General features: G+C 28.1%; 2 long non-coding RNA genes across 2 annotated transcripts; both read left to right on the top strand.

Moving 5' to 3' along the window:
* Positions 1-622: 622 nt before the first annotated feature.
* On the top strand, positions 623-5,985 carry LOC124368524. Its single transcript, XR_006922960.1, has 6 exons — positions 623-676; positions 1,578-1,688; positions 2,952-3,062; positions 3,907-4,017; positions 4,919-5,029; positions 5,875-5,985. It is a non-coding gene; the product is annotated as an uncharacterized LOC124368524 (long non-coding RNA).
* A 2,003-nt stretch (positions 5,986-7,988) lies between these two features.
* LOC124368633 lies at positions 7,989-11,739 on the top strand. Its single transcript, XR_006922974.1, has 4 exons — positions 7,989-8,050; positions 8,896-9,006; positions 9,908-10,018; positions 11,629-11,739. It is a non-coding gene; the product is annotated as an uncharacterized LOC124368633 (long non-coding RNA).
* The last annotated feature ends 288 nt before the right edge of the window (positions 11,740-12,027 follow it).

The raw sequence follows: 12,027 nt of genomic DNA on the forward strand, positions 1-12,027 counted from the left end.
GATTATTTACAAACAGTTAAATTAACATTTAGAATACATTATAATAACATTTGATTCAGTATTTGTCGGCAAGATTTGTAGAAAACTTAGTAAGACATCACTAAGACTCACAGCAACACAGAACGTGAAACACTACAAAGCAAACTGACAGTACCGACGATCAGCCGCGGCGCCTACGATCAGCTGTCTAGACTCGCTTGTAGTACGACGAAAAATATACGTAGTTCATTACTAAAACATGACCCAGGCATTTCATAACCAACAAATACGAACTTAGACAACCAATGAACAGAATCAAAATGTTTTAATCCAAAAATAAGATGACTGAGCTAACTAATACCATTAAATAACACGACCCGAGCTATACTCGGGCGCCGATAGCAGGCGCTGCCGACGCGGCCCGACCTATACTCGGGCTCAGGGTACAAAGTGTTAATGTTGTAAGTTAAACACCGACATATATATATTTGTTCATAAACGTATCTTAAAATTCACATTTTGATATTTCATTAAAACTAACTCAAAAATCATTATGTATTACCTAAATGATGTCTTCTGGGTACAGGAATAATGCAGAAAAAGGAATTAATCCTGAAGTATCTACTGAAAACTATGCGCAGCCAACCACATCAAAAGGAACCACGAAAAATGTGCTATACTTGACAAACTTTAAAAGGTAATTAGTACATATTGTTTATACAATGTATTTTATTTATACAATCAATTATTTTTTCTATTTAAATTCTTGAATTACGCCTGATAAAGACAATCATTCTCTCGAACATCTTTACAAATGATCTCAATTACATAAATTTTCAATCTAATACATAATGTCAAGTAAAATAATAGTTTCACCTAATGAATGTTACTTTTAATTCAAAAGTATAATTTCCATTAGTCATAGATATATAAGAATTTATCTAATTCTTAAGCTATAACTTACGAATATACTGTACATATTTCAAACATTTTCATATTATTTGGTTTGGCCCTGATTATAAATTGCCAGATTTCCCTTAATGAAAGGTATAAAATTTTACTTGGAGAGTTGAAACACAACATCTATTTTTTTCTATTCCAGGAAATTATCTTATAAAGCTATGAATTAAAAAAAAAAAATATCTTGGATACCTTAATTATATTTCACCACCTTAAAAGACACATTTTGATATTTCATTTTTTCATACCTTAATAATATATGTCACCACCTTGAAATATACATTTTTATACATTTCCCTTAATGAAAGGTGTAAAATTTTACTTGGATAAATGAAACACAACATCTATTTTTTTGTAATCAAGGAAATTATCTTTTAGAGCAATGAATTCTCAAAATAAATGTATTGGATACTTTAAATATATTTCACCACCTTAATGAGGAGGTGTTACTACAAATGGCAGCAATATTATATCGTTTCCTTTAGTATAATTCACCAACTTAAAAGACACATTTTGATATTTCACTTTTTCATACCTTAAGTATAATTCACTACCTTAAAAGACACATTTTGATATTTCATTAAAACTAATTAAAAAATCATTATGTATTAACTAAATTATGTTTTCTGGGATTACAGTATTAATGAAGAAACAGGAATTCATCCTGAAGTATCTTTGGAAAATTATGCACAGCCAACCACATCTAAGGGATCCACCAAAAATGTCCTATACTTGACAAACTTTGAAAGGTAATTAGTACATATTGTTTATACAATGTATTTTATTTATACTTTAAATCATCTTTTCTATTTAAATTCTCGAATTATGCCTGATAAAGACAATCTTTCTCTCGAACATCTTTACAAAATATCTCAATTACATAATTTTTCAATCTAATACATAATGTCTAGTAAAATAATAGTTTCATATATTAACGTTACTTTTAATAAAAAAAGTACAATTTCCCTTAGTCATAGATATACAAGAATTTGTCTCTTACTTAAGCTATAACTTACGAATATACTGCACAATATCACGCACTTATTATTTGGTTTGGTCCTGATTATAAATTGCCAGATTTCCCTTAATGAAAGGTATAAAATTTTACTTGGAGAGTTGAAACACAACATCTATTTTTTTCTATTCCAGGAAATTATCTTATAAAGCTATGAATTAAAAAAAAAATATATCTTGGATACCTTAATTATATTTCACCACCTTAAAAGACACATTTTGATATTTCATTTTTTCATACCTTAATAATATATGTCACCACCTTGAAATATACATTTTTATACATTTCCCTTAATGAAAGGTGTAAAATTTTACTTGGATACATGAAACACAACATCTATTTTTTTGTAATCAAGGATATTATCTTTTAGAGCAATGAATTCTCAAAATAAATGTATTGGATACTTTAAATATATTTCACCACCTTAATGAGGAGGTGTTACTATAAATGGCAGCAATATTATATCGTTTCCTTTAGTATAATTCACCAACTTAAAAGACACATTTTGATACAGTAGAACCCCTCATATCCGGCCACCACGGGACCGAGCCCCTGGCCGGATAACGATTCGGCCGGATAAACCAACCTACAGTACACAGCACTTGACGAAACAAAACAATTGTACTGTACTGTACTAACCGCACTTCAAATAATCAACGAACTGTTTACAGGTTAAACCTATTAGCTCAACTGAGGACAACACAGTAAAATGTAAACAAATAGATACACCAAAATAACGCAAGAGTCGTGGGAGACTAGTGCGTGCAACTGCGCGTCTGCAAGCTGTGGTAAATAAATTTCGATATTGGCTTCCGGGAAGTGGCCGGATAAACCAAGGTGCGGTAAAACCGAGGCCGGATATGAGGGGTTCTACTGTATTTCATTTTTTCATACCTTAAGTATAATTCACTACCTTAAAAGACACATTTTGATATTTCATTAAAACTAATTAAAAAATCATTATGTATTAACTAAATTATGTTTTCTGGGATTACAGTATTAATGAAGAAACAGGAATTCATCCTGAAGTATCTTTGGAAAATTATGCACAGCCAACCACATCTAAGGGATCCACCAAAAATGTCCTATACTTGACAAACTTTGAAAGGTAATTAGTACATATTGTTTATACAATGTATTTTATTTATACATTTAATCATCTTTTCTATTTAAATTCTCGAATTATGCCTGATAAAGACAATCTTTCTCTCGAACATCTTTACAAAATATCTCAATTACATAATTTTTCAATCTAATACATAATGTCTAGTAAAATAATAGTTTCATATATTAACGTTACTTTTAATTAAAAAGTACAATTTCCCTTAGTCATAGATATACAAGAATTTGTCTCTTACTTAAGCTATAACTTACGAATATACTGCACAATATCACGCTCTTATTTTTTGGTTTGGTCCTGATTATAAATTGCCAGATTTCCCTTAATGAAAGGTGTAATATTTTAGTTGGATAGTTGAAACACAACATCTATTTTTTTGTAATCAAGGAAATTATTTTTAGAGCAATGAATTCTCAAAATAAATGTATTGGATACTTTAAATATATTTCACCATCTTAATGAGGATGGGTTACTACAAATGGCAGCAATATTATATCGTTTTCAAAGTATTAACTAAACTAACATTTAACTAAAGGAGTGCTTTTGATTTTACAAAATAGCTCTCTTAAGTAAATCCTTTACTATTCATTGCAAATTAGACATTTCTAATAGATTATGAGTTGGTTCATGGTTCACCTTTTAACAGCAAGTAGAATTTTGAGAAAAATCATGATTTTACTTAAACACTACAGTACGTTTAATGTTGTTAGTTAAACACCGACATATATATATATTTGTTCATAAACGTATCTTAAAATTCACCTTTTGATATTTCATTAAAACTAACTCAAATATCATTATGTATTACCTAAATGATGTCTTCTGGGTACAGGAATAATGCAGAAAAAGGAATTAATCCTGAAGTATCTACTGAAAACTATGCACAGCCAACCACATCAAAAGGAACCACGAAAAATGTGCTATACTTGACAAACTTTAAAAGGTAATTAGTACATATTGTTTATACAATGTATTTTATTTATACAATCAATTATCTTTTCTATTTAAATTCTTGAATTACGCCTGATAAAGACAATCATTCTCTCGAACATCTTTACAAATGATCTCAATTACATAAATTTTCAATCTAATACATAATGTCAAGTAAAATAATAGTTTCACCTAATGAATGTTACTTTTAATTCAAAAGTATAATTTCCATTAGTCATAGATATATAAGAATTTATCTAATTCTTAAGCTATAACTTACGAATATACTGTACATATTTCAAACATTTTCATATTATTTGGTTTGGCCCTGATTATAAATTGCCAGATTTCCCTTAATGAAAGGTATAAAATTTTACTTGGAGAGTTGAAACACAACATCTATTTTTTTCTATTCCAGGAAATTATCTTATAAAGCTATGAATTAAAAAAAAAAAATATCTTGGATACCTTAATTATATTTCACCACCTTAAAAGACACATTTTGATATTTCATTTTTTCATACCTTAATAATATATGTCACCACCTTGAAATATACATTTTTATACATTTCCCTTAATGAAAGGTGTAAAATTTTACTTGGATACATGAAACACAACATCTATTTTTTTGTAATCAAGGAAATTATCTTTTAGAGCAATGAATTCTCAAAATAAATGTATTGGATACTTTAAATATATTTCACCACCTTAATGAGGAGGTGTTACTACAAATGGCAGCAATATTATATCGTTTCCTTTAGTATAATTCACCAACTTAAAAGACACATTTTGATATTTCATTTTTTCATACCTTAAGTATAATTCACTACCTTAAAAGACACATTTTGATATTTCATTAAAACTAATTAAAAAATCATTATGTATTAACTAAATTATGTTTTCTGGGATTACAGTATTAATGAAGAAACAGGAATTCATCCTGAAGTATCTTTGGAAAATTATGCACAGCCAACCACATCTAAGGGATCCACCAAAAATGTCCTATACTTGACAAACTTTGAAAGGTAATTAGTACATATTGTTTATACAATGTATTTTATTTATACATTTAATCATCTTTTCTATTTAAATTCTCGAATTATGCCTGATAAAGACAATCTTTCTCTCGAACATCTTTACAAAATATCTCAATTACATAATTTTTCAATCTAATACATAATGTCTAGTAAAATAATAGTTTCATATATTAACGTTACTTTTAATTAAAAAGTACAATTTCCCTTAGTCATAGATATACAAGAATTTGTCTCTTACTTAAGCTATAACTTACGAATATACTGCACAATATCACGCTCTTATTTTTTGGTTTGGTCCTGATTATAAATTGCCAGATTTCCCTTAATGAAAGGTGTAATATTTTAGTTGGATAGTTGAAACACAACATCTATTTTTTTGTAATCAAGGAAATTATTTTTAGAGCAATGAATTCTCAAAATAAATGTATTGGATACTTTAAATATATTTCACCATCTTAATGAGGATGGGTTACTACAAATGGCAGCAATATTATATCGTTTTCAAAGTATTAACTAAACTAAACATTTAACTAAAGGAGTGCTTTTGATTTTACAAAATAGCTCTCTTAAGTAAATCCTTTACTATTCATTGCAAATTAGACATTTCTAATAGATTATGAGTTGGTTCATGGTTCACCTTTTAACAGCAAGTAGAATTTTGAGAAAAATCATGATTTTACTTAAACACTACAGTACGTTTAATGTTGTTAGTTAAACACCGACATATATATATATTTGTTCATAAACGTATCTTAAAATTCACCTTTTGATATTTCATTAAAACTAACTCAAATATCATTATGTATTACCTAAATGATGTCTTCTGGGTACAGGAATAATGCAGAAAAAGGAATTAATCCTGAAGTATCTACTGAAAACTATGCACAGCCAACCACATCAAAAGGAACCACGAAAAATGTGCTATACTTGACAAACTTTAAAAGGTAATTAGTACATATTGTTTATACAATGTATTTTATTTATACAATCAATTATCTTTTCTATTTAAAATTCTTGAATTACGCCTGATAAAGACAATCATTCTCTCGAACATCTTTACAAATGATCTCAATTACATAAATTTTCAATCTAATACATAATGTCAAGTAAAATAATAGTTTCACCTAATGAATGTTACTTTTAATTCAAAAGTATAATTTCCATTAGTCATAGATATATAAGAATTTATCTAATTCTTAAGCTATAACTTACGAATATACTGTACATATTTCAAACATTTTCATATTATTTGGTTTGGCCCTGATTATAAATTGCCAGATTTCCCTTAATGAAAGGGTATAAAATTTTACTTGGAGAGTTGAAACACAACATCTATTTTTTTCTATTCCAGGAAATTATCTTATAAAGCTATGAATTAAAAAAAAAAATATCTTGGATACCTTAATTATATTTCACCACCTTAAAAGACACATTTTGATATTTCATTTTTTCATACCTTAATAATATATGTCACCACCTTGAAATATACATTTGTATACATTTCCCTTAATGAAAGGTGTAAAATTTTACTTGGATACATGAAACACAACATCTATTTTTTTGTAATCAAGGAAATTATCTTTTAGAGCAATGAATTCTCAAAATAAATGTATTGGATACTTTAAATATATTTCACCACCTTAATGAGGAGGTGTTACTACAAATGGCAGCAATATTATATCGTTTCCTTTAGTATAATTCACCAACTTAAAAGACACATTTTGATATTTCATTTTTTCATACCTTAAGTATAATTCACTACCTTAAAAGACACATTTTGATATTTCATTAACCCTCCAAGTGATGACTAAACCACTTCAAAGTGCTAGGCCATTTTCGAGCATATGACATTTCTTTTTTAAACAACTTTTTATATACGTACATATGTTCAAATTGCATGTATTACATATGGTTTTTTACACAAACATATGTTCTATAAGATCAAGTAAAAATAAAAATGCTTATCTTTTATCATAAAAAAAATCTGGTACTGCTAACCGGTTGTGTAGTTTTTTATATTTTTATTTTTCAAAATCCTTGACGTATAGTTTTTACAAAATGTAGTAGTCCTAGTTTCTAAAAATATGCAAAATGTTCCAAATATAATGCTGAATAAGAAAAATATCACTTCTTAACCTTTTGCACAACATATCACAATACTAATTGGTAAAAAACAAAACAATGTTTTTTCGCAAAAATTTTACTAAAATATTTACCACATCAACAAGTGGCAGTAAGTAGTTGAATAGTGATTATTGCCTCAAAATAAACATATATTTAGTTACTGATATGAGTAAAAGTAAGAAAAATGACAGATAAAGTATTAAAAAATACAAAAAAAAATGGCTTACATACATATTTACATTAGACTAAAAAAAATTAGTCTGAGTCACTCTCTGGTGGGGGTGCTGCTTGCATCGCTATCATTTCCACTCAAATCGTCATCAAAACAGCGCCTAATGGCACTTGAATTACTAAGTTCACTCATAGCACAAATAATTACTCAATAAACAATAATATAAGTCACTTACAAATCAAAAGAACGAAGCAAAACAATAACGTCACAGAGCGTCGGCCGCGAGACGACCGTAACAGACAAACACGCATCGAAATCAGCTGACTATTCTTCTTACTCTTCCTCGTAAACTTCTGAATTACATAGTTCTAATTACGTTACTTGATAGGGAATTTATTCCTACATGTAGCCTTATAAACCACGTCGTTATTGAGCGAAACCGTTCGTCTGTGATATGAAAAAAACGAACATATCGCACAGTGCGATAGTAGCACTTTGAAGTGTACGAACATATCGCACAGTGCGATAGTAGCACTTTGAGGGTTAAAACTAATTAAAAAATCATTATGTATTAACTAAATTATGTTTTCTGGGATTACAGTATTAATGAAGAAACAGGAATTTCATCCTGAAGTATCTTTGGAAAATAATGCACAGCCAACCACATCTAAGGGATCCACCAAAAATGTCCTATACTTGACAAACTTTGAAAGGTAATTAGTACATATTGTTTATACAATGTATTTTATTTATACATTTAATCATCTTTTCTATTTAAATTCTCGAATTATGCCTGATAAAGACAATCTTTCTCTCGAACATCTTTACAAAATATCTCAATTACATAATTTTTCAATCTAATACATAATGTCTAGTAAAATAATAGTTTCATATATTAACGTTACTTTTAATTAAAAAGTACAATTTCCCTTAGTCATAGATATACAAGAATTTGTCTCTTACTTAAGCTATAACTTACGAATATACTGCACAATATCACGCTCTTATTTTTTGGTTTGGTCCTGATTATAAATTGCCAGATTTCCCTTAATGAAAGGTGTAATATTTTAGTTGGATAGTTGAAACACAACATCTATTTTTTTGTAATCAAGGAAATTATTTTTAGAGCAATGAATTCTCAAAATAAATGTATTGGATACTTTAAATATATTTCACCATCTTAATGAGGATGGGTTACTACAAATGGCAGCAATATTATATCGTTTTCAAAGTATTAACTAAACTAAACATTTAACTAAAGGAGTGCTTTTGATTTTACAAAATAGCTCTCTTAAGTAAATCCTTTACTATTCATTGCAAATTAGACATTTCTAATAGATTATGAGTTGGTTCATGGTTCACCTTTTAACAGCAAGTAGAATTTTGAGAAAAATCATGATTTTACTTAAACACTACAGTACGTTTAATGTTGTTAGTTAAACACCGACATATATATATATTTGTTCATAAACGTATCTTAAAATTCACCTTTTGATATTTCATTAAAACTAACTCAAATATCATTATGTATTACCTAAATGATGTCTTCTGGGTACAGGAATAATGCAGAAAAAGGAATTAATCCTGAAGTATCTACTGAAAACTATGCACAGCCAACCACATCAAAAGGAACCACGAAAAATGTGCTATACTTGACAAACTTTAAAAGGTAATTAGTACATATTGTTTATACAATGTATTTTATTTATACAATCAATTATCTTTTCTATTTAAATTCTTGAATTACGCCTGATAAAGACAATCATTCTCTCGAACATCTTTACAAATGATCTCAATTACATAAATTTTCAATCTAATACATAATGTCAAGTAAAATAATAGTTTCACCTAATGAATGTTACTTTTAATTCAAAAGTATAATTTCCATTAGTCATAGATATATAAGAATTTATCTAATTCTTAAGCTATAACTTACGAATATACTGTACATATTTCAAACATTTTCATATTATTTGGTTTGGCCCTGATTATAAATTGCCAGATTTCCCTTAATGAAAGGTATAAAATTTTACTTGGAGAGTTGAAACACAACATCTATTTTTTTCTATTCCAGGAAATTATCTTATAAAGCTATGAATTAAAAAAAAAAAATATCTTGGATACCTTAATTATATTTCACCACCTTAAAAGACACATTTTGATATTTCATTTTTTCATACCTTAATAATATATGTCACCACCTTGAAATATACATTTTTATACATTTCCCTTAATGAAAGGTGTAAAATTTTACTTGGATACATGAAACACAACATCTATTTTTTTGTAATCAAGGAAATTATCTTTTAGAGCAATGAATTCTCAAAATAAATGTATTGGATACTTTAAATATATTTCACCACCTTAATGAGGAGGTGTTACTACAAATGGCAGCAATATTATATCGTTTCCTTTAGTATAATTCACCAACTTAAAAGACACATTTTGATATTTCATTTTTTCATACCTTAAGTATAATTCACTACCTTAAAAGACACATTTTGATATTTCATTAAAACTAATTAAAAAATCATTATGTATTAACTAAATTATGTTTTCTGGGATTACAGTATTAATGAAGAAACAGGAATTCATCCTGAAGTATCTTTGGAAAATTATGCACAGCCAACCACATCTAAGGGATCCACCAAAAATGTCCTATACTTGACAAACTTTGAAAGGTAATTAGTACATATTGTTTATACAATGTATTTTATTTATACATTTAATCATCTTTTCTATTTAAATTCTCGAATTATGCCTGATAAAGACAATCTTTCTCTCGAACATCTTTACAAAATATCTCAATTACATAATTTTTCAATCTAATACATAATGTCTAGTAAAATAATAGTTTCATATATTAACTTTACTTTTAATTAAAAAGTACAATTTCCCTTAGTCATAGATATACAAGAATTTGTCTCTTACTTAAGCTATAACTTACGAATATACTGCACAATATCACGCTCTTATTATTTGGTTTGGTCCTGATTATAAATTGCCAGATTTCCCTTAATGAAAGGTGTAATATTTTAGTTGGATAGTTGAAACACAACATCTATTTTTTTGTAATCAAGGAAATTATTTTTAGAGCAATGAATTCTCAAAATAAATGTATTGGATACTTTAAATATATTTCACCATCTTAATGAGGATGGGTTACTACAAATGGCAGCAATATTATATCGTTTTCAAAGTATTAACTAAACTAAACATTTAACTAAAGGAGTGCTTTTGATTTTACAAAATAGCTCTCTTAAGTAAATCCTTTACTATTCATTGCAAATTAGACATTTCTAATAGATTATGAGTTGGTTCATGGTTCACCTTTTAACAGCAAGTAGAATTTTGAGAAAAAATCATGATTTTACTTAAACACTACAGTACGTTTAATGTTGTTAGTTAAACACCGACATATATACAGGGTGTACATAAAGTCCTGCACGGGTATAATATTTTCTGAACGATAACAGATAAATAAACAAGATTTGGTATATCAATACTACACCTAAAAATCTACTTTTTGAAGGAACTATCAGTTTTCTATAATATCATGGGGACGTCCCGCAAGGAGTCAGAAGGAAATCTTAAATAGGAGCATAGGTCAATATGGACATCATTTTAAAGGGCTTATCTAGCAGAGTTTAATGCCGCAAACCGCACTCAAAAAGATTGATCCAGTACAAAATGGCGGCTGTTCAAAGATTTTACTTGGTTACATTTTATTAGTAGCCATAACCCCAGTAAAGCAAAAATGCAACCAAACGAATACTGCAGCTAACTACTACATTATGCTTGTCAGTTGTACAGAAGTGAATTATGACATTACTTATCCTCAAGGGTTACAAATTTGGTCCTAATATATTGATAACGGGGAAAACCTGATCAGCCTGATCAGCTCTTTGAACAGCCGCCATTTTGTACTGGATCAATCTTTTTGAGTGAGGTTTGCGGCATTAAACTCTGCTAGATAAGCCCTTTAAAATGATGTCCATATTGACCTATGCTCCTATTTAAGATTTCCTTCTGACTCCTTGCGGGACGTCCCCATAATATTACAGAAAACTGATAGTTCCTTCAAAAAGTAGATTTTTAGGTGCAGTATTGATGTACCAAATCTTGTTTATTTATCTGTTATCGTTCAGAAAATATTATACCCGTGCAGGACTTTATGTACACCCTGTATATATATATATATATATATATATATATATATATATATATATATATATATATATATATATATATATATATATATATATATTTGTTCATAAACTTCTGGGTACAGGAATAATGCAGAAAAAGGAATTAATCCTGAAGTATCTACTGAAAACTATGCACAGCCAACCACATCAAAAGGAACCACGAATAATGTGCTATACTTGACAAACTTTAAAAGGTAATTAGTACATATTGTTTATACAATGTATTTTATTTATACATTCAATTATCTTTTCTATTTAAATTCTCGAATTACGCCTGATAAAGTCAATCTTTCTCTTGAAAATTTTTACAAAAGATCTGAATTACATAATTTTTCAATCTAATACATAATGTCAAGTAAAATAATAGTTTTACTTAATTAATGTTACTTTTAATACAAAAGTATAATTTCCCTTAGTCATAGATATATAAGGATTTGTCTCTTATTTAAGCTATAACGTATGAATATACTGTAATAAGTTCA

This window comes from Homalodisca vitripennis, chromosome X (assembly GCF_021130785.1).
Source record: "Homalodisca vitripennis isolate AUS2020 chromosome X, UT_GWSS_2.1, whole genome shotgun sequence".
NCBI lineage: Eukaryota > Metazoa > Arthropoda > Insecta > Hemiptera > Cicadellidae > Homalodisca > Homalodisca vitripennis.